Here is a 25,080-nt window from a genome sequence, read left to right as displayed (position 1 = left end):
AGGAAAAAGGTAAGAAATCTTGTTTTATGGCTAAATATTATGATACCAGTGAAGATGAAATGGTATCTATTGCTGTAAAAGATGAATCTAATGATGAAGGAGATAAGATGACACTTATCTCTCATGTTATAAAAATAGACATAGTCTAAAAAGTAGACAAGGAATTATATGATCTCAAGCAAGCTCCTAAAGCTTGGTATGAAAGACTTAGAACAAATGATAACAATAGACTATATATGAAAGGACTAGACAAGAAGATTGTATTGGCAAAAATATTCATTGATGATACTTTATTCATAGGAAATGATGACTTGTGAAAGACATTTTCAAAAGAAATGAGTAAAGAATTTTAAATGTCTATTTTTGAAGAGATAAAATTCCTTGTTGGATTGTACATCCAATAGAAGAAATATGGTATCTATCTTACTCAATCTAAATATATCACAAAAATAATAAAGAAATTTGGAATGGAAGAATCAAGACTAGTCAGAACCCCTATATCTACTGGACATAAAATTAACAAAAATGATGATTCCAAAAAGGTAGATTAGACCACATACAAATCAATGATTGGAAAATTGTAGTATGTAGTGCATAAAAGGCTTGATATTGCATTAGCAGTTGGCATGCTGGTAATATTCTTAGAAAAGCTCAAAGAAAATCACACAATGACAATAAAAATAATCATGAGATATTTGAAAGGTACAAAAGAATATAGTCTATGGTACAAAATATGAGGCAATTTGGGTTTAAAAGTATTCATAGATGCTGATTGGGTAGGAAGTATTGATGATAGAAGAAGCACCATTGGAGGAGGATCCTTTCTTGGTAAAAGACTGGTGTCTTGGATAGGAAAGAAAAATAATTGTATTTCTCTATCCACAAAAAAATTAGAATATGTGGTAGCAACATTCAATTATTCAAATATTTTTTTGGTTCAAACAACTATTGGTAGGTATGAAGATAGAGATCAAGGATCCAATAGTCATATACAGTGATAACACCAATGCAATCAATATAACAAAGAATCCAATGATGCATAAAAAAAACAAAAAATATTGCTATAAAATATCATTCCTTGAGATAATTGGTACAAGATAAAGAAGAAAGATTGGAATATGTGAATACAAAAGAAAAAATTGCATACATATTCACCAATCCATTACCTAAGGATGCATTTCTATATCTAAGAGATAAGCTAGGGGTGATTCCCCTATCTAAAGATCACTAAATAAAATTTAGTATTATATCAACTAGAGCATGTTGAAAATCAATAAGTTGGTGTAGTATTGACAAGGGAATATTGCAAATGAATCAATACTTGAGGTACATTGGTATTCACTAAACATTATCTATGGCGTGAGATGTCAAAGAGGGAGAATTTTTTAGTCATATCTCATAGAAATTTTGTAAAAAAAAAAAGAAAGAGAAAGGGTGAATTAACTTGGTCTGATATCAAAGGTAGAGTTTTTCATCAAAAGAAGCTGTAGTAGATAGAAGTTTTCTGATAGAGGGAGAAACTAGAAGAAGAAAGAGTTCACACTAATAAAGGGAGTTCTCATGGATGAGAATTAGAATGAAACTAGGGATAATTCCTTATATTATTCTTTCTCTAAAATTTGTATTGTGTTACGATATATTATTTTTCCATTAATGCCAAAGAGTGAGATTGTTGAATACAATTGATTAATTGTGTATTGTCTTTGATGTTACACAAAATGTCATGTCATTGCTAGTCAATGTATGCCAAGTTCACTTGAGCATTGAAGATAGTTTTATGTGTCTACTGAGCATTCTACGGTTTGCATAGTTCAAAAGATAGTATCTACTAAGTTCACTCGGTGCCAAAGGAAATTTTGTATGAGATGAGTGTTAACTAAGCTCACTTGTTTAATGAAGGAAATGTTGGATGGAACCAATGTTTATGAAGCTCACTAAGTTAGTGTTGATCAATTTCACTTGGTTAACATAGGAAAATCATTTCTAAGTTAGTATCTACTGAGTAGAGTTAGCTAATGAGAGATTTTCTTGTTTTGGCATATTAAGTTCAATTGATTTATTTGTTGGTTCTAACTGACCAAGGAGATAAATATTAATTATTCTAAGTTGTATTCTATCCAACTTGATAGTATGAAAGATATAAATATAAATTCAAATTGAGATTTAGAAAGTAAAGTCCATATTGGCTCATGATATGACCTGCTAAGAATAATAAGGTGAGGGGAGGCATGGTACGAGGGGGAGAAGGAATGGTGAGTGGTATGAAAGGCATTTTAAATAAGGGGGAGGGGAAAAAATTGGAAGGGAGGAGGAGGGCAAGGTCCTAAAGAATAGTAGAAGGGTGAGGAGGGGTGGGTCCTAAAAGTAGGAAGGGGAGAGGAGGGACCAATTTTTTGATAAAAGGGTGGTGGCTGGAAATTATCTTGAAGAATAGCAGGAGGGGGACTTGGAAGGGGTGGGGCAAAATATCCTTGTGGAGATGAAAATATATATTTGATCAAGAAGAATCAAGTATACAAGCCACATTTGAGATCTATAATTAGAAATTTAGTTGTGTTTTAAATCAAGTCATCTCATTGTTACTATGTACCCACTATACTAGTGATCTAAATCTCTTAACAGAGTTGGCTTAATAGCTATTTGCAAATCCTCTAACAAGATGAAATTTATATTGAATTGTCTAAAGACCTCTAACAAGGCCACTCCTAATAGGGTGATTAAATCCTCTAAAAGGGTCACACTAATAGTGTGTTTTGTAACTTTTAATAGGGTTGGATCCTAATAAGGCTCACTTCAAAAGAGTGAAAGTCAATAAATAGTTGCAATTGGTGGTTTTTCCCAAATTGGGTTTCCACATTAAATGTTGGTGTTAAATGTGTTCATGCTAGTTCTCTTATGTGTTTGCAACTAAGTTAAAGTGATAATAATCATAGATAATATCTTAATATTTTCATGTTAAGTACTTGTCTAGATATTTTTGTGTTTACCAAGTCAGAACATTTTTCTATGTGTTTGTTGTGCATCAACAAAGTTCAATTTTTAGAGTTTACTTTGAATTGACATCTAAGGGATCTAGGATTTATTTGTGGTAACTGATTCACCCCTCCCCTCTTAGTTATCCCTCTTATATTTCCAATAGAAGAATTAATAATGTGATGATAGAAATATGAGGAAAGGAACTTGAGCCTGTATCCAAACTAATAAAAACTCCAAAAAATGATTCAGTAATAGAAGCATACCCATATGCCATAGTTGCAACAATGAAAGCAGTTCCATGAAAAGATAAAGAGAGATTGTTTCATTCACAAATGTGGGTTGATGGAAAGCCTCTACATTTTATTGTTGATAGTGGAAGCCAAAAGAACTTAATTTCTATGGAGAGCACCAAGATATTAAGTTTAAAAATGATAAGACACCCACAACCATACTCTATGGGATGGGTTAGTGAAGGAAGAGACATTAAAATAAATTAGTAGAGTCACCTATCATACTTAGTCAAACCATTCAAGAATGAAATAATCTAACATGTAGGACCTTTAGATGTATGTGATGTTTTTTTGGGATAACCATACACGTATTAAAGGCATGGGGTGTATGAATCTAGACCATGTAGTGCCATAATCAAGCTTGGTGAAAAGAGATATCAAACACCAGAGATATGCCCAACTCAAGCTACTTCTTTAATTAGTACTAAATAATGTAGACATTTAATTGTTCAAACTAAAACTTTTGTACTCATGATTCATTTAGAGAAAAAAAATTAGTTTTCCTTAACACACATACTAATGTGGCCACTATAGTAGACTAGAAAAGGGAGATGAATAAAATCTTAGAAGAATACCATAGTGTGTTTAAATCATAAATAGGGGTCCCAAAACACTGCCAAGTCAAGCATTCTATTGATATAATTCAAGGAACACTATTGCCACACAAATCAATATATAAGAGATAAGTTTTGAAAAATGATGAAATTAAGAGATACATTCAGGAATTGATTGAAAAGGGACATATCAGGCCAAGTTCTTCACCTTGTGGGAGCCCTATTATTTTGGAAAGAAAGAAAGATGGGACATTGAGATTTTGTAATGATTATAGGGCACTTAACAAAATTACTATGAAAAATAGATATCCAATTCCTTGAGTTGATGATCTTTTGGATCAACTTAATGAGGGCTAAGTTCTTTACTAAAATTGACTTGAAATATGGGTATCACCAAGTACCAATTAACCTAGTGGATGTATGGAAGACTGCATTTAAGTCCAAAGAAGGTTTGTTTGAATGGTTGATTATGCCTTTTGGCTTAAAAAATGCTCTGGCCACATTTATGAGGTTGATGAATGATGTTCTTGGACCCTTCATTGATTATTTTGTAGTTGTTTACTTGGATGATATCCTCATATTTTTGGTTTGAACACTTGCAACATGTTGAACAAGTATTCTTGAGTTTGCAAAAACATAAACTCTATGCCAACGTAGACAAGTGCTCTTTTGGTATGCAAAGAATCTAGTACTTAGGGTACATCATTGATCATGAGGGTGTTTATTTGGACCATACAAAGATACAAATAATTAGAGATTGGCCACCTCCTAAAAAATTCATAGAACTTTGCAGTTTCTTGGGTCTAGCCAACTTCTATCACAAATTTGTATTTGGTTTTTCACATTTATCATGGCCTCTTAATCAGTCACTCAAAGGTTGAACACAAGAAAAAAATTGGTGGGTAAAGGAAAAACAAAAAGTATGAGTACTTAACTCTTAGACTATGTTTAGCTCTAGTATTGGTCCTTCTAGACTTGCAATTGTTATTTGAAATAGAAATAGATGCATTAAATTATGCTCTTGGCATTGTACTCATGCAACATGGGTATCCCATTGCATATCATAGTGAGACATTTTCTAAAATAGTTCACAGGTACCCCACCTATGACAAGGAGCTTTATACCATTTTTTAGGCCTATAAACAATGTAAGAACTAGATTTCATGAAAGGAGACTATGATACATATAGATCATATACCTCTGCAATTCTTACAAGCTCAAGGGAAGTTTTAGAATGATAGGAATTAGTGGTGGTCAGCTTATTTATAAAAATTTCACCTCAACTTTCATCATAAAAAGGGAAACACTAATAAAGTAGTAGACTATTTAAGTAGGCCTCCAATCATAGGTTTGAAAATGGTGTTGGATTCATGTGGCCACCAAACAAGAACTTGGGCTCAACTATATGGTAAGGATCCTAACTTTTGTAACATTTATAATGTAGCCTTAGAAGGGAAGAATGTTCTTGACTTCTATATATAGGGTGGTTTACTTTGTCATATTGGTCACATATGTGTCCCTAGTAAAGAAAGAAAGAAACTAATGTGGGAAGCACACTATAGTTAGGCAGCATGACATTTTGGTATTGATAAGACTATTGCAATTCTATAAAAGAATTTCTATTGGTAAAAAATGAAACATGATATAATTTCATATATAAAATATTGTGTTTCTTGTGTAATTACAAATCCTTCAAATCGTAAATTGGGCCTCTATCTACCATTACCTATTCCTAATAAACTATGGCATCTTATTTCAATGGACTTTATGTGTAGGCTCCCTAGTAGAAGAAAGGGAAATGACTATACATATGTGGTAGTAGATAGATTTTCTAAAATGTCCATCATGGTGGCCTATAAAAAAATGATTTTAGCAAAGGAGATTGTTAAGCTATTTATTGAACATGTTTGGGTTCACTTTGGGTTGCCAAAAAGCATTATGTCAGATAGGGATAGCAAGTTCCTCAAAAAATTTTGGTCTTTATTATATGATAGAATGGACACTAAGTTGACAAATTTTACAACATTCCATCCTCAAATAGATGGCCAAATAGAAGTAGTCAACATATTGATTATCCATATCCTTCAAATGTACTACTCAAAACACCCATGTACATGGGATGAGAGCTTCCCTTATGTGAAACATAGCTACAACCAGGTACTCTACGCTACTATAGGACATAGTTGATTTGACGTTTGTCTTGGGTATCAACCATTGGCACCCACAGATGTATCACTAGCCATCTTGCAATATATTCAACCACTCAATACTAAAAAGGAGGTAGATAAAGTAGATGGATTTATTGAAAAGATCAAATAGTTACAACAACAAGTTCATGATATTTTAGAATAGAGAAACAAAAAGAATAAGGAAAGACATGATCAACATACAACTCCCCATCATTTCTAGATTGGTGACAAGGTATGGCTACATCTTCAAAAGGAGCACCTCCACGGACCTTATCAAAATATTCATCCTATTTGGTATGGGTGATATACCATTAAGAAAAAAGTTGGTGAGATGCTTTTGAACTTGATCTACCACCATTTTTTGGAATACATCTAGTTTTTAATGTGGAACTATTGCAACCCTATTTTCCTCCATTATTGGACGCCTGTCAAGCTACTGAACATATTCATGCTAAATAATGAATCCATCCACTACTACACCACTACAATGTGATCATGTTACTAAAGTCATGCTGAAATCTTTGAGAAATAAAAAAAAATCACTATATAGGGTGCTTTGAGTTGGTCAATTATCTCATCAAGGAAAATGGTTAACCAAATTCCCTCATCTACTATAGAAGATTGATGTAAGGGGGTCCATTGCCTCTTAAGGGGGGAGGAATGATCTAAATTATATAGAAGATCTATCTATCTATCTATATATATATATATATATATATATATATATATATATATATATATATATATATATATATATATATATCTTTTTGTTTGGCTGATCCAGAGGTCTTCTAATATATATATATCTCTTTTTGTTTGGCTGATCTAGAGGTCTTCTCTTCAAAATATCATGCCAAAACTATAATTGGTCCCTAAGACTGGTAGCCATTGGCTTGCTATTTTAGGGACTGAAACTATATTTTTAGTTCTTCTTTCTAATGGTGTAAGCAATTTCAAATTCTGAGCTATGGGTCAAAAGTTATGAACCCTACAAGTTGGGGCAATTAGAAACCTAGTTTTGAATAGTTTAGTTTAATTTTTTGTTTTTTTATTTTAGCCACATCGACATTTCAAATTCATGGTTATGGTGGCTATTGATATTCCATCATTGTTTATGTTCTTTCAATTTTAATTAATAAGATGACTTTTGGTTTGCATACAACTCTTTCAAGTTTTGCAAGATTTCTATAACTTGAACATTGGTATTGTAGGTATTTGATTCACTAGATAAATTTAAACATGAGATAAATTTGATGACATGAGAATGATGGAAGGTGAGAACATAGTGTGATACCACACAAGAGTTAAAGATTTTGTTAATGCTATCAAAGATGAAATAATGATAAGCAAGGTTTTGAAGAATCTACTCCCTATCTATGCCATTAGAGTCTCTACAATCCAAGAACTATGATGAACACTAGGAAACAATTTAACCTTAGAAGGTGCAATTGGTAGGCTTAATAATTTTGAGATGTTAGATTTTGATAACTACACACCTGCTACTATTGAATATTATTTCAGGTCACAACTAGTTCTTAGTAGAAGGAAAGGTAAACATGTAAATAGTGAAAGTGATAGTTCTGATAATGATATTGATGTACTTGAAGCCCTCATTATAAAAAGGTTTGGGAGAGGAAGAGTTAAATACAAAATCTAAATTACCTATCATTTATTTTTCATGCAATAAAGTTGGTCATATTATTGCTAGATGTCTTGATAGAGAAGATAAATATGAAAGGAAGGAAAGAAAGTACACAAGAAGAAGAGATGACAAAGACTACAAGAGAAGCAAGGATGAAAAATGTAAGAAATCTTGTTATATTGTTGAAGAAAGAACTGAATTTTTTTTTTGAGAGTGATGATGAAGTTGTCTATGTTACCATGAAAGAAGATTCTAATGAAGATGAGAAAAGCACATTAATTTCTTATATGAAAAAAAGTGACAGATGGATAATTAATAGTGGATGTTCTATTCATGTGACTGGGGATAAAGATAGATTTGAAGATATTGGTCCATACAATGGTGGATGTGTTATATTTGGTAATGATATCCCATGTGTTATAAAAGGTACTATTCGACTAACTGATAAGATAATGTGTGATAATGTTTACTAGGTTGACAGACTTAACTACAATTTATTGAGTGTTTAATAGCTAAACAAATCAAGTTATAGAGTTAAATTTCATAATAGGAAGGCCAAGATACATGATGGTGATGGTAAGCTAATTGGAATTGGTGAGTAGACAAAAGGTAACTTATTATATTTGGACCTATCAAGTGAGACATTTATCTACATAACGAGATGTTTGGTTATGGCACGAAATATTATGTCATGTAAACTTTGACAATTTGGTGAATATCAATAAGATGAATAAAGTAAGAGGGTTGCCTAAACTAAAGAAGCATGATGATGCTATGTGTAAAAACTATCAATTGGGAAATATGACCAACTCTAGTTTTAAGAGAAAAAAATACATTGCTAATGATATTTTGGAATTGGTTCATACTAACCTATGTGGACCCATTGATATTCAAAGTTACTTTGGATATAATTTTTTCATTCTATTGGTTGTTGATTACTCTAGAATGATGATTATGATGTTTCTCAAAGCCAAATCTAATTATTTTTAAGGTTATTTAAGTGGTATTTAGCTAGAGTTGAAAAAGAAATAGGGAGAAAATAAATTCATTTCACATGAGTTCTATAAACTTTACAATGATAGAGGAATCAAAAGACACTTTCCAAAACCAAGGACCACTCCTCAGAATGGAATAGTTGAAAGGAGAAATATATCAATAACAAACTATGCAAGAACATTAATACTAAAGAAGAATAAATTAAACAAATATTGGAGAGAAGCAAATAGTATTGTTATTTATACCCTGAATAGAGTACAAGTCAAGAAATGTACAAATGCTACACCTTTTGAACTATGGTATGGTTATACTCCTAATGCTAAATATTTCAAAATATTTGGTAGTAGATGATATATAGTGAAAGATAATAGGGATGGAAAGCTTGATGCAAATATTGATGAAAGCATATTCCTAGGTTATTCCACCAAAAGAAAAACTTACGAGTGTTTAAATTCTAACAGTAACAAAGTTGTGGAAAGTGAAAATGTGAAAGTTGATGAGTTTACAAAAAGAAGTTACACTTCATGTAATGAATAACCTAAATACTATAGTACATTCATCTATGTGGATGATGATGCTCCCAACACTCAAAATAAACAAATAAATCGAGTTGCAAGTTCCCATCAGATAAGAAATGATGAAGCACAAATGCAAATTGTCGAGTAATAGGGAGTGGGTGCTAAGCAATAGACTAAAGATGCTAAGTCACAGACAAGAAATGTTGACCATCAGATAGAGAATGTCAAGCATGTAGAACATGAATTGGAACTAGAACAAGGAAGAGGAAATGAGCCTAAGATTATTTTTCTAGATGAACCTAAAGAAGAACTAAGTATGAAATTTTGACATCACAAACCTGATCAAATCATTGGAAATACTAAATCACATGTTATGAAAAGAAGAAAAGTCAAATATGACACATGCTTATTATGTGATTTTGAGCCCAAGAAAGTAAAATATTCTTTAGACAATGAAGATTAGATCCAAGAAATGAATGAAGAAATTGACCAAGTTGAGAAGAACAATACTTGGACTTTAATGCTAAGACCTACAAAAAAAAAAATTATAGGAACAAAATGGATTTTTAGGAACAAAATAAATGAGAATGGTGAAGTAACAAGAAACAAGGAAAGATTGGTATGAATGGGTTATGTAGAAGAGGGAGTTGATCATGGAGAAACATTTTCTTTGGTTGCAAGAATTTAAGGAATTAGAACTCTATTTGCATATTTAGCCTACAAGAATTTCAAGTATTTCAAATGGATGTCAAATCTAAATTTTAAAATGGTATACTTGAGGAAGAAGTGCACATTGAATAGATAGAATGCTTGGTAGATCCAAATAAGAAGAACATGGTATGTAAATTGAACAAAGCCCTTTATGGATTGAAGCAAACCCCAAGAACATGATATGAAATACTACATAACTATTTGGTGAAAAAATGGATTTGGAAGGAAAAATGATAACACTAACTTATATTTGAATAATGGTAAGAATAATGAAGTACTATTATCTAAAATATTTGTTGATAATATTATATTTGGAGGAAGAGAAGCATTATGCAAACCACTTGCTGATGCAATGAAAAAGGAATTTGAAATGTATATTTTTTGTGAAATCAAATTCTTTTTTGGATTACAAGTATGTCAAATGAATGCTTGAAATTCTTTTGGATTTGACTGTGTTACTAGTTTTTGCATCAACATTTTAGATCACACACTTTGATCCATCATCAAGATGAAGAGAGATAGAGAACATGTTCTCTATCTCTCTTCATCCTAATGATGGATCAAAGAGTGTCATCTAAAACATGTGTCTGTTCATCCTGATGATGGACTAAAGAGTGTAATCTGAAATATTGATGCAAAAAATAGTAACAAGGTTGAATCTAGGTGCATTTCAAGAATCCTATGGATTTTTGAAATCTTTTCTCTACTATGTCAAATGAAGTTTGGCATTTTCATTACATAATCCAAATAAATCAAGGAGATACTAAAGAATTTTGATATAGAATATTTGAGGCTAGTGAGCACACCAATATCTATAGGACATAAGCTATCTAATAATTATGATTATACTAATGTGAAGTAGACCTTGTATAGATCCATGATTAGAAAATTGCAATATGTTGTTCATAGTAGGCTAGATATTGCTTTGGTAATTAGGTTAGTTGATAGAATTTTAAAAAATCCTAAAGAGAATCACATGATGTATGTAAAAATGATATTGAGATATCTAAAAGGTATAGAAGACTTTGGATTATATTAAATGAGAAGTGATAAATCCAAACTTAAGGTTTTCACTAACTTAGATTGGGTAGGAAATATTGATGACAAAAAAAGAACTAGTGGAGGTGCATTCTTTCTAGGAAAGAGATTGATGTCATGGAAAAGCAAGAAACATAATTATATTTCTCAATCAACAATTGAAGTCAAGTATGTGGTAGTTATAATGAGTTGTTTAAACATAATGTGAATTAAACAATTATTGAAAGGTATGAAAGAAGAAATTATAGATCCAATGGTTATCTATTGTGATAACACAAGTGCTATCAAAATTTCAAAGAATCTAATGATGCATGTTAAGACTAAGAACATTGTTATCAATTATCACTACTTGAGAGAATTATTTAAAGAAAAAGAAGTGAAGCTAGAATATGTGAATAAAAAGGAACAAATTTATGATATATTCACAAATTCCTTACCTAAAGATGCTAATGAATATCTTAGAGGTAAACTAGGGGTGATTCCCCTAACCAAAGCTACTTAAGAAGACAAGGTGCATTTCATCACATGTGCTAATAAGAATATCCTACATAGTGATGTGATACATCTCTACTTTGGGACATGCCTCAGGTATATTATTTAGTACAACATAAACAGATCAATCACATATAGATGACAAAAACAAATGAGACATGTAGAATCTACACAATTTAGATGTATGAAGAGTTTTAAAGATAAGACAACTATAGATCTTTGGAACTATTTTCAAAGAGGGAGAAATATAAAAAGAGAGATTACCTAGAGGGGGAGATTACTTAAGAGGGATAAATCTAAAAAGAGATAGATTAATTAAGAGAAAGATTACTATAGAGACAGATGTTGGAAAGGGAAACAAAGATTATTATCAAAGAGGGAGACATTGAGAGAAATTCTAGAAAAGAGAATCAAAGTGAAATCTTTTGGATTTTTATGGTAATTAAGCTATTACTAGTATTAAGATATTTGAGATGTTTCCATCAATGCCAAAGAGGGAGACTATTGGAAACTTATAATTGGAACAATCATTATTTTATCATCAATATCAAATATACTAATGAGACATATTTCTAACTAATCTAATGTGACATCTATTTGGTTCATGAAGAGGATTTGCGAAGTTGATCATAAAAATAGCACATATAGGAAAGGTTGAAGTTATGAAAAAGGAATTATAATGGACATTTGATTAGGTAGACTTTGATAAAGAAAAAAGTAATTTTTTATTTCAAAAAAGCTAAGCCAAGCCAAAAAAAAAGAGTAAAATACTAAGGAGTGTCAGGTAATGCTAGTGTCAATCGAGCTACAGTCAGTGTTGAGAAAATCTAGTGTTGACCAAAGTTGTCTAGAAATTAAACAAAGATTTGAATGGAAAAGAGAAATTGTTGTAGAGAACAAAGAATAAATTTGACAATAAAGTTTTGGAGCTAGTAGCACAAAATATTGCAATTCATCCAGTAGATTTGTCTACTATTCTAGGCTCATTAGAGACCTCTTACAATAATGTGACTTCTTTATTTGGTAAACTCTGTGACACTTCCATTTTCACCAAGGAAATTAAAGATAAAATTTCAAATCTTGATGAAGATGTAAAGGAAATTCCATAGTACTTGCAACTTGACCGAAGTTATAGCTCTAGCCACTATAAAAATATCATATTTTTAACTAATATGCAAACAAAATTACTAAGAGAAGAAGCCAGGATAAGAGCTACACTAGTAGATATAAAGGGCATGATTCTCCCAAACATGGATGCATTGTAGAAAAATATTACACATCCTAAGAAACTCATCCATGATAAAAAATTCTCTATTGTAGACCACATGATAGAACTATCAACAGAAGTTTAGGTTACATTGTACACAAGCAAGGTGTTGCAAAAAAATTGGGACTAGACAATGGCACTAATTCGAGAGGTACATTAATTTTTTTCGTCACATTTTGGCATTACTATATATTATATAAAATATAACTTTGGCATTAATTTCAAAAATGGGGAGAAAATGTATATATCAAATGTGAAGATGAGAAGATGTAAATGTATGTAGCATATAAAGCATAGTGTACAAAGGGGAGAAGATGAGAAGATGAGATGCATAAAGGGGAGAAGATGTGAAAAGATGTAAAGTATAATGTGCATATATGTATGGGGGAGAAACTCATATTATATACATGTATAGATATTCATAGACAAATCTCTTAGAAAAGTAGTTTTGAAAAATCTCAAAAATGGAATATGCTACCGAGTTGAAGACACAAGATGAAGAATAAATTGTGTTTGGAATTTTTGAGAATTTAATTTTGATTGATTAAGTATTTTTGTCACTAATTCCAAAGGGGAGATTTTTAACATTGTAGTGAAATTTTTTATTAGCAACACACACTTATTCAGGTAGTTAGTATCTATCGATCTTATTGAATAGTTAATAGTGTTAACCAAGCATTTTGGGCTTTACCAAGTTCTACAGTTGTTACTAAATTAAAGGAATCATATTTAGTTTTCATTGAGAAGTTTCTACGAAGTTAGTAATCAATAGTGTAAACTGAGCATCTTAGTGTTTACTAAGTTTCTCAGTGCAAATTGAATTATGCAGTGCTTACCGAATTCACAGTTGTAGTGATGTGAATACAATGTTGATTGAGGCACTTAGTGTTAGCCAAGTGATTCAATTTATATCAAGCTCACAGTGATAGCATTAACCAAGCTATGTAGTGTGAATCAAGTGATTTAGTTTATATGCCATGTTTTGTAGTATTCATTGAGTCGCTAGTGTAGATCAAGTTCAAGACTACTTGGAAGTGATTACTATGGACCTAGCTTCTACCTATACTAAGTGCATGATGATTCAAGATTTTACAATGGATGTCAAGTATCAGAACCTCACCAATCTAGTCTTTAGAACCCGAGTTCCTATAGTTGGGCCAACTTTGTGTATTTTATGTAAACTTGTATTGTAGCCTAATTTGTTGAAATCTAATTTGGATTGATATATAAGTAATGTATTATGTCACATCCAAATGAATTATCAAAGTAATGTAACAAGTAGATAAGAGTTAAAGTAAAAAGTATAAAGGTTACAATAGTATAAGGAGCAACAAATATTCATCTATCATAGCAAGGTGATCATTATAGTTAAGGGAACCTCACTCAGCAAACCAAGTTGTAGATCAAAGATCAGCCACTGTTTCATCCTAATAGTTGGATTAGTTAAATCCTTTCACAAGGTAGACTTAACAGTCTTTTGTAAATCTCTTTACTGAGTGCATACTTTATTGTATGTTTGTAAATCCTTTTGCAAGGTGGACTTAGTAGTCCTTATTGCTCCTAATAGCGTGGATCATTAGAAGTGATCATTATAAGAATTAATAGGGCAACTTTATATTACAATACTAGAGATTGTGAGCATCATCCCCACCTTAGTTTTACTTTCTATTTGAAAGGTTTTTGGTCACCATATTGTGTGTTAAAGTGTAATGAATGTTTTTATGCTTTTCATTTTTCATGCATGTAATTAGATCAAAATACACATGAAAGATTAATTGGTAAATAAAGATTAAGTTTTATTGGTTACTAATTCACCCCTAGCCTCTCAGTAACTTAGCCCATTATATATATTTCCAACATACCACACATTAGTATTGACTAAGAAAGTTAGTTGATGTTGAGCCAGAAAGATTTGCAGTGTAAATTCAGCAATGACCATGTGTCATAATTTAGAGATTGTTGAGTGATAGTAAGAGAATAATTTCAAGGAAACCATAATATGAAGCTAACATACTTGATATCTTTGGAGATGTAAACTATTTTGAAGATAAGATTGATGATTTAGATAATTCAATTCAAGGTAAAGATTAAGTAAAGACCTAACAAATAGATTCTATAGAAGTTTCTAGAGGATGATCAAGAAGATGGATAGATATAATGAATATAGTTGAACCTTATTATGAACCCTAAGATCTATGGTGGAGATGGAAAATGTTAAAGCAATAATTTCTTATTTAAAGATGTATACAAACAAATAAATTATCAATCAATCAATCAAGGAATCAAGGAGATCAAAGAAGTGAAAGTGTATAAGGCACATACATACAGAGGTGGATTAGAAAGCTAAGTGAATGCAAAGTTAAAGGAGAAATATTGCAAATATGATGCTATTATTAATAAGTGAATCTAAGAAAAAGGGTTAAGTATTGATGAGAAGAGTGGACTGATTGTTTGAAAGGTGTCAAAGAAAATTAAGATCAGAGATGTCAATGAAAGGCTTATTAGTAAAATAGAATAATGACCAAATAGAGATTTGAACCTACAAAAGTGAGTCATAATCATATATTACCACCTATTATTTTCTTTCTTCTTATTGTAAATAGTTTGAGTTTAAATCCTTTTTAATAGAGGCTAACCTAATAGTCATTTGAAGTCTTGACATTCTATGTAAATCCTTTAAGAAGGTGAAATTCTAATAGAATGATCAAAGTCCTCTAACAAGGTCACTTATAATAGGGTGATTAAATAATTTAACAAGGTCAAATTTAACAATGTGTTTTGTAATGTTTAAAAGGGTTGGATCCTAATGGGGCTCACTTTGAAAGAGTGAAAAAGAGTGGCATGTTGCTAGTGGTTTTTCCCAAATTGAGTTTCCACATAAAATCCTAATATCAAAAATATGATGAATGCTTTATGTCCATTTAAATTTTGATAGTTTTTTCATTTGACAATGCAAGTTATGTTTCTGATAGTTTTATAGTAGAGAATGAGTAATAACATGATAAACACAATAGTGAGTGTTTATTGTTTAATTGTCTAAGTGGTACATATTGACCTTGAGTAATTGATTCACCCCCCAATTATTTTAAATATTTCTAATAGTACCATCACCATCAAGACTTTCCCTCTAATCAAGGATTTCCCTAGTTAACATATATGGTGTTATTGTGCATGAGTATCTTGTTGTAGTTTCTGATTATATTATTCATATGGTTAAGATTTAATAAGGTTGATACTTATGATAATATTTGATAACTAATTCATCCCCTCTCTTAGTTATATTGGTGGACTATGTATTCTAACACTAAATACTCATGCTTTTTATTTTACCCCTTTCTAATTTCTTCATTTTTATATTCTATTAAATTTACCTTTATATATTAGTGTATAAATAATCACTCACATATAATTTATAACATATACAAATGCTTAAATACATTAACTAGGCAATAATGTGTATTTATATAAGTATACATTGTTAGAAATAGGAAATGTTGAGAGGGGGTCAATCAGTAATTTACAAACTTTAGTTGCCAACTAGATGTTATTAATTACTTTGAACTATACATAAAAATGTAATAAAGTAATGCTGAACAATAATAGTAACCATGCATAAAGGTAACTCATAACACTATATTTTGTTAACTAGGGAACACTGTCTAAGGGAAAACCCTGGTAGGGATGATACCCACTAGATAATATACTGATATATGTGTTCCTTGTTAGAGGATGGACCCTATTAGGAGTCAATGATAAAATTTAGTATAGAGAGTCCCTATTAGAAGACTTTGATTTCTTGTTAGGAGATTCCAACCTTATTAGGAGTTGCACCAACCCTATTAGAATTTGTACTATAGTAGATGCAAGATGCACCTACTGACCAAACATGCACTTCCAATGAAAAGAAGAGCTCACTACCCAAGCAAGTAATTAGACTTATAGAATATATATTATGTAACTTCTTGCTTTGTTCTATCTTTGATCAAAAATTCAACTTCACATATATCGCTTTCACATAAAGTTTGCATATCATAATACTTACACAACTTATACTTGCACACTCTACTACATTTGAACTCACAAGATGTCCTTTGCATAAATACCATGCATTTATGAAAATGTTGCTAGGTCAGCTAAGACCATAATACACTTTTCCAACTTAGAATAAATATCTAGGATGTTGGCCGTAGTTGGTCAAGTAATTATTTTGTAAATAAAATAATTCCTTTCCTTTAATTCCACTATCTTGTTTCATAGTTAAAACATGAATATATATTTTATGTATAATCTATACTAACTTTCAAGGTAATACACATCATCATCAACATGCAGACTATCTCCATCTAACTTCACTAGTCATAATACAACATCAATAACAAGTTACACACAAAACAATACATTGTTGTAAAAAAAAATCATACTTAGACAATTTTCTAGGTACCAAAAACTAAGTATCTTTATTTCTGAGGTTTCTTGTAAGCATGTACATCATGTGTTGCCATAAATGACAATAATTACATATCTTCATTAGCTAATTATCAAAATTTATGTGCATGCCCATTTAAATATACAAAGAAAATATTATATATAATATACATGCAAATACAAATATCTAGATCATGAACACATAATTCTAGACACTAGAATCCACCAATCAAACCTTAAAAAGAAAAAAAGAAAATTCCTAGACTAGGTGGCTGACTTCCTATTAGGTTTCTAAGGATATAAGGATGCCTATATAGATCATTGTTCCATTTCCCTTTTAACAAAAAATGGTCTGAGGATTTTGAGACATGCTCAAATGTGTGTAGCCAACTAGAGTTGATGTCTGATATCCGTGGACACCTACATCACTAACAACATGATATAACACACACACACACACACACACACACATATTTGTGTGTGTGTGTGTGTGTGTGTGTGTGTCTATATATATATATATATATAATATTAATAATAAGAAAGGAAGGAGGAGTGCTACATCATGTAGATATCTCAAAGTAGTGACAATGAGTACCTCCCATCATCCTTAAGATATTCTAAGAAAAACACACACAAAAAACATAATGGTTTAGTTAGGTTAGAATGAAACCGAAATAGATAGAATATTATAAATAAGGTAGTAAAAGACTAATTAAAACTTTAGAATTGTATACAAATAATTAAGAGAATAAACCATTTACCTAATCTCTTAAAGACATTATATGGAGAATGCAAATCAATTTGTGACATCATAAGCAAGAAGGGATGTATATCATAAGTATAGAAATATTTCTAAATATATAATAACATAAATACCTATTTTATAACAAATTTTGGTGTATATTATTTTGTGTTAAGAATCATGGGTATTATATTATAGTTTCAAATATGCATGGATTTTTCATGTTCTTAAATAAAGGAGTATGAGAAGTAACTCTATCTCCCAATCTAAAAAAAGTGTACTTATGCTATTTTTAAAACCCTAATAATGTTAGGATAAGAGGGGTATTACAGATATGATGTGAACAACCATTATCTATGATCCAATTAGCTTTATTTTTAACTTGTGACACCAAGGATTTTTCTTTTCTAACTCCTTTTTCAAGACTTTCTTCTTTTTATAGCAACAAATCTTAACTCATCATTACTTTCACTCAAAACTCTTTCATCTAATTCATCATCATCATTTTCATACAAACATTCACTAGGCCTTTTAGACTAAATTTTCCTTTTGTACTTATTACTATTTTAGGATATTTAGAACCATAATGACCTTATTTATTACAAGTCCAACATTTAAATGTTTTATTACCATATGGTTCTCTTTTGACAAGCAGGGAAATTCCTACTTCAATTTTTTTGTCTTATTTTGATTTTGATCTACTATTTCTAGCATAATATCCACTAGTGCTTTAACTCCTAAATAGAGTAGGCTGAATACCTAATTCATTGATGGTTGTCTCAATTCTAGTAAAATATCCACTCTATCCCAAAGTTACCGCTATTATTCCCAATCTTCCAAGAAGAGTCTCTCTAAATAACTTCTTTGTACAAGTTAATTTTTTTTTATAGACAAAAGTGGCTAGCCACTATAATATTTATTGATCTAGTTCAACAAGGTCAACTAGGAAAGAATCAGTGAAGAAAACCCAACATCATCCCTAATATTTACATATATGAATATATTATGAGAAAATAATTACAAAAGGTTATCACCCATCAGTATGCCAAAATATGAAGATAACCCACTCTAAACTTCTACAAAATACAGATACAATAACTTTGGCATAAAATAAGCATAGAGTTGCAACATAATAGATACCACCAATTGAAAATGATTTATCCCAAGGTGTACCCTTAGAAACACTACTTTGCAATCCTGCCCAAACAACTGTAAGAGCACGAACAAAAAATCCAAAACCAACAAAAATAATTCCGTAGCCAAATCATAATTTTTAACTTTCTATAAGCCAATCTGAGTCAGAATTGACCACACCAATTAAATCCCAAAAACTTTGTTCAAGTGGTTGTGGATTTACTGTTGGAGCATTCGGCTGTATGAGGTTTGAAGCATTAGAATCCATTTGCAAATCAACCATGGCCAAGCCAACTAACAAAATTCTTTCCACCACGTGCTCACTCATTAACCGTGGGTTAGAAGGTAGAGAATGTTTCAAATAATTGATATTGCAATTATCTATGGCTTTATTCATAGCCTCAAGAACAACATAATATTCATGTTTTTTTAGAATTTGAAAATGTGAAAATAGACTACCTACTAAAGCCATACCATTCCATAAATCATATTTCTGCATAGCCATCTCCAATTTATTATCCACTAGGAAGTGTGGCAGAATTACCTTATGAGCTAATACTTGAAGCATATTTGGAGATTGTAAAAGATCCATGGCATTAGATAGGAATATAGCTATGACCTAAGAAGGATATAAAAACACAAGTGCTGAGGGACAAAGAAGCTCTTCACTAATGATTCTCTGAATGGTTGTTCTAATCGAGTTTGAGTTCATTGTGAACATTTGATTCAGCACCTCATCCATAATATGCCTAGGTAACATAGCTTCATCTAAAGTCGACAACAACCAAATACAATTTTTTTTTGGCATAATAAGATGATCTTGTTTATGACACATTTGACAAGACAAATCAATATCCCACCTAGAATTCATCTTAAAACACAATCTCATCTTATAGACTATTTTTACCTAATTTAGCATTTGCAGATTATTTTCGAAAATGTGCAGTGAATTTTAATAAATAATCATATCGCAACTTGTCATTTATTCTCACCAATGTTGTCCTAATCTTGCCTTGGATGTGAAAAAGAAATATGATCCAATAGAAGAGCAAGAGGATGAAGAGGAAAATATTTATGAACTAGAAGTTGAAGAAGATGAAAGAAAAGAGGAAGAGCATCAAGATGACAAGATTCATTAGTTCAAAGTAGATCAAGATGATTTAAAGATTGCAGCAGTGGTAGAGGATGCATACAACTCCTTGGTTGGAAGTCAAACAAGTTATGTAGTTACATGCCTTATTGAAGACATGGAGGAAGAAATCAAAGATGAAGATGAATATGTCAAAGAGGTAAATTTCTATGAATTATGGGATGCTGAATTTGAGATGAGTTTGAAAAATATTGATGATGGTTTGGATAAGGATCTTGTTAGTAATGTGTGGTATGCAAAGGAAGATTGGTATGGTGTTGTTGGGTTTATTACAGGTGTGATTAATTCAACAAGATTGGATAAGGATGAGATTTATACTTTGAAAGAGTTCATTGCAAAGGAGAAATTTCAACAAAAAACACTTGTTCTAGCTAGGTGTTGGAAAAGAAGAATTGCTCAATGATCTATACCATCTGCTTGAATGGTAGTGTCATAGTTTTCAAGATTTTCCATATGATCTCATATTCTTCTTTAGTTCCATTGAAACCCTTGATTCCAACAATAATTTATGATATTTTGCTAATAAAACTTCATACAATTTTATCTTCCATCATTTTAGCTTCTTGAAATAGACATATCCAATTTTGTGACCTAACCCTCTTTTCATGTTTATCACCTTCAAAAGAAAATTCCAAAGCTTTCCAAATATCACTTGATAACTCTAAAGATTTTACCTGACTATACTCATTTTTAGGAAGAGTTGACAAAAGAACTTCTCTAACTGTCATGTTGTACATGAATAAATCTATTTCTACTTCAACATACTCCACAAGTTTTTTTTCTTCAACTATTTCCTTTCCATTATTAGTGATCAAACAATATTCTAGAACCATGCATAGAATATGTTTCTTCATCTTTTCTTTCTAGCTATCACAATTCACTCCATCAATCTTGAGAATTTTTTTCCTTAAATGACTTGCCATTTATATCCTTAAGCTGTTAAGATTTTCCTTCAAGGACCTAATGCACTAATACAATTTTTAGAAAGTAAAGTCCACCAAGGTAAATGAGAGAGGTACAGGGTGTGAATCAGTTATATGATAAATAAAACTTTTATCAAATTTATTAAATCTTAAACATGTGACAATATAACTAGCAACTATAAGAAGATACAAATGTACATTAATAACAAATATGTTAACTAGGAAAACCCTAGTGGGGATGACCCAAAAAATGATCTACTAATATATAAATTCCTTCTAAGAAGATGGACTCTTGTAGGAGGAAATAAATTACATGAAGTACATATTATTAATCTCTTTTAGGAGACTTTGAATCCCAATGAGGAGGTTTCATCCTATTAGGAGTTTTTCCAACACTGTTAGGAGTTGTGAAAGCTAGAATGACCCACTGCCCAAACAACTTCAAGGAAAGACCACCAAAGTCACTATCTAAATGACCTTTTTATTATTTCTTTTAGAATAATAGAAAACTTAATTGATTTTAGAAACTCAAATTATTTCTTTATCCTCTTAATGTGGCTCTTCCACACAAACATTCCATAGATCTCAATATCAAATCTCTAATTTCACATCACAATAATCTCTTTGATAACTTACTCACACCTGCAAAAACATTCTTTTCTCTCACATAAACTTTCTTACATATTAAAAATAATGAAAACATCTTTCCTTTATATCAAGTTCTCAAAAAAATTCATTGATTCAGCCTTGAGACTTTCCCAACTATAATTATAATAGGACCTCATTAAGATAATATTATTTCATAATTACACAATAATGCTAGTTCACATTCTTTGTGAATCTTTCACATTTGTGACCTTAGACTTCATGCACTTGCTAGTATCATCATGATGATGTCTTCTACCTCTATCCAATTTTTTTCAATTAGATTCTACCCCTATTAAGAGATATAATCCAATTACCAAAAACCATTTTCAGAAACTCTATCTACAATTTATCTTCTATATATCTTGAATATCTGCCACCAGTCTTCAAATTCCTATACAATCACTTAAACTCATGATCAATATAGTGTGTATAACATGTCCTCCAATATTCTTGACCTCATCTTCCTGCCTCATTCTCTTTCTACTACTCTGCCAATCTTTACTAAAATAATACTATGTTGACATTAATGATACATATTATCATGAATGCAACATAAATTCATGCTACCAATATCCCAATTCTCCAAAAATGATTAGGATGCTCCCCCATAGGAATATCATCAATATTCATGTTAATAGTTTTTCCCCAACTTACTTTTGAGTAATTGATGCAATGGTTTAATTGTTTAGTGGTAGAAGATCACTATTTCATTATTTGGACTAGATGTTTGACGCTTCCTCTATGGGGGAGTATTTGTGTTTGTGCTAAGCCACAAAGGACTCTTGTTACTGATATTCTAATAGATTCCTAGGATTCTTGAGCTTATTGAAGGTCTTATGTATCAAATTAATATAATGATGCATTTGTCATTTATTTCAATGAGGGAGAGAATAACACATGAAAACCATCTTTTGGAGCAATACATTCTTTGGGTAGATAATAGAACATGAAAAATCACTCTATAGGGGAGATATATTATTAAAAAAGATATTTAATTGATTAATAGAATTTAAAAAGATGGCATCTACATTCATGAGAAACATGAATGGGGTAGCAATTGTAGCATATATTTGGTATTCATGGAACTTAGATGTTTTTCATCTTTGTTTTCATCAATGTCAAAGTGGGGGGATTGATAACATGAATTCTATTGTTATGCATATGAGGAGTATCCTAGTATTTTCAAATAAAATATTCAAAGGTCATGTGTTGCATTCATGATATTGTTTTTCATTGATGTTAGCATATATGTTATTTTGTGAAGATTGACATAGTAACACACATAGATTGATTTAGTGTAGTTCATGATTTAAAGATGAAGCTATGAAAATTCAAGAGAATTCTATACAAAGTGTATACATTGTGTGTGTGTTTGTGTGGAAAAAGGAAGAGACTATGTAGTTATAGAAGATTTGGTAAAGCAATGTTCTGGCAGAGTTCCTAAGAAGTAGTTGTTGATGTTTGGATTATATCTTCTAATAGATATAGAATCTAATTGAGCACACTTAGATAAAGGAAGAAGAAATTATAAATATGGCTTGGTTAAGTGAGAAAAAATTGATGTTACACATGTGAAAAGTTATGAAGTCTTAGAGCTAAAAATTTATTTGTAATTATAAAAAATGGATGTAATGATGTAATATAACATGTAAATGTAATATATTAAAGAGGTCCTATATTATTATTGTAAACTGAGAAACATTCAAGGTTGAATCAATAATATTTTTTGGGACTTGGTATAAAGAAAATGTTATTTTGTTATGATAAAGTATGGTTTTGTGGTGTAGTACAAGTATGAAAAGATGTTGTATTTGAGACCTTGTGAGCCTAATAAAGAATATCTTGTGATCAAAGAATTGATTAGTGTAGAAAAGTTATGGTGAGATGCTAAAGTAATATATCTAACAAATAAATTTCTGATTGGACACTATAAAGTTACATATATTTTATTCAATGAGGATAGTACAAAGACTATTTGGATAGTGGGTCCTTTTGTCTTCCCATCATCTCCCAACAGAGACTAATATTTACTAAATGTATTTCATTGAATTCTAGCATGGTTGATCCTTTCACAAGGAACATTTAGAAGAGTACATCATTTTTTGGGTACCCTCCTCATTGGGTTTTTCCTTCTATTCAATGGTTTCCCTAGTTAACATATCTAGTGTTATTCTATACAGTTATACTTCTATGGTTGCTACACTTATTTCACATATTTTAGTGTTAATATAGATATTAAAAGTTTTTTTTATGTTGATGATTGATTCACCCCCCTCCCAATTATCATGGAGGACTTTACTTTCTAAGAAATAGTAGTGGAGAAAAAAAACTGGAAAAAGAAAAGAATCAATACCAATACATTCCAGAAAATGATGATGAAGAGATACCTAAAGAGGACATAGAAAGGTGCTGAATTGAAAATATTTTAAATTTTTTATGGAACTTCTAAAGAAGAAAGAAAAAGAAAAATACTTCCTTAAAGTAGATAAAGTGGGAGCCAAGATGTTGGAATAGTTTAGCATAACTGAGAGAGGGGCAGGTGAGGGGGAAGGGAGAGGGTGGGTGAATTAGTTTTCTAACTTAACAATGCTTAACAATACTCATGCAAAATAAATCATCCTTATAAACCTTATATGCATCCATTAGATCATTCAAATTATAAACTTATAGATTATTTTCCTAGGTCAAAACCACTTTGTAGAAATCTAAACATGAAACAAAACATAATCATTTACACATATGACACCAGGATTTTACATGGAAACCCAATTTGGGAAAAACCACTAGTAACATGCTACTAATTCTCACTCTTCTAAAGTGATTCCCTATGAAAGGGAAGCCCTATTAAAGGTTATAATACACAATTTTAAATGTCACCCAATTAAAGGATTTCAATGAACCTATTACAAGTGAGCCTTGTTAGAGGACTTTTAGGCCATTCTATTAGAGTGCTACCTAGTTAAAGGATTTACAAATGATTGTTAGCTCAATCTTAATCCAAAGGGTTTTACTTAAATAGGTACAATTATTGGAGAGTAACAATAAGGCTTGATCTAATAATAAAATACAACTCACTTTGTGCTCCATTTTTCTTGGCTTCATTCACTTTATCTCTAATAGCTTGTTCACCCTTCAAGAATTCATCCTCTTAAGTCTTTCTACTTTTCTTTCCAATTGTAGACTCTTTCCTTAGGCCACCATATGAAACAACACCCTAGAATCCTTATCTTTCTTGGGTTCTCACATATGCCAATAGTTTCATCTAGCCTTGCATTCCCTTATAAATAGAATTTAGATATTTTGCCACTCAACCACAATCATCTGTTCTAGGATTAGGTAGCATTCATTGAATCTAACCATCTTTCTATTATTTCTTCCTCTATAA

This window comes from Cupressus sempervirens, chromosome 7 (genome assembly GCF_028749045.1).
Source record: "Cupressus sempervirens isolate cs-2001-9-10 chromosome 7, ASM2874904v1, whole genome shotgun sequence".
Lineage (NCBI taxonomy): Eukaryota > Viridiplantae > Streptophyta > Pinopsida > Cupressales > Cupressaceae > Cupressus > Cupressus sempervirens.
Note: the sequence above shows the minus strand (reverse complement) of the source record.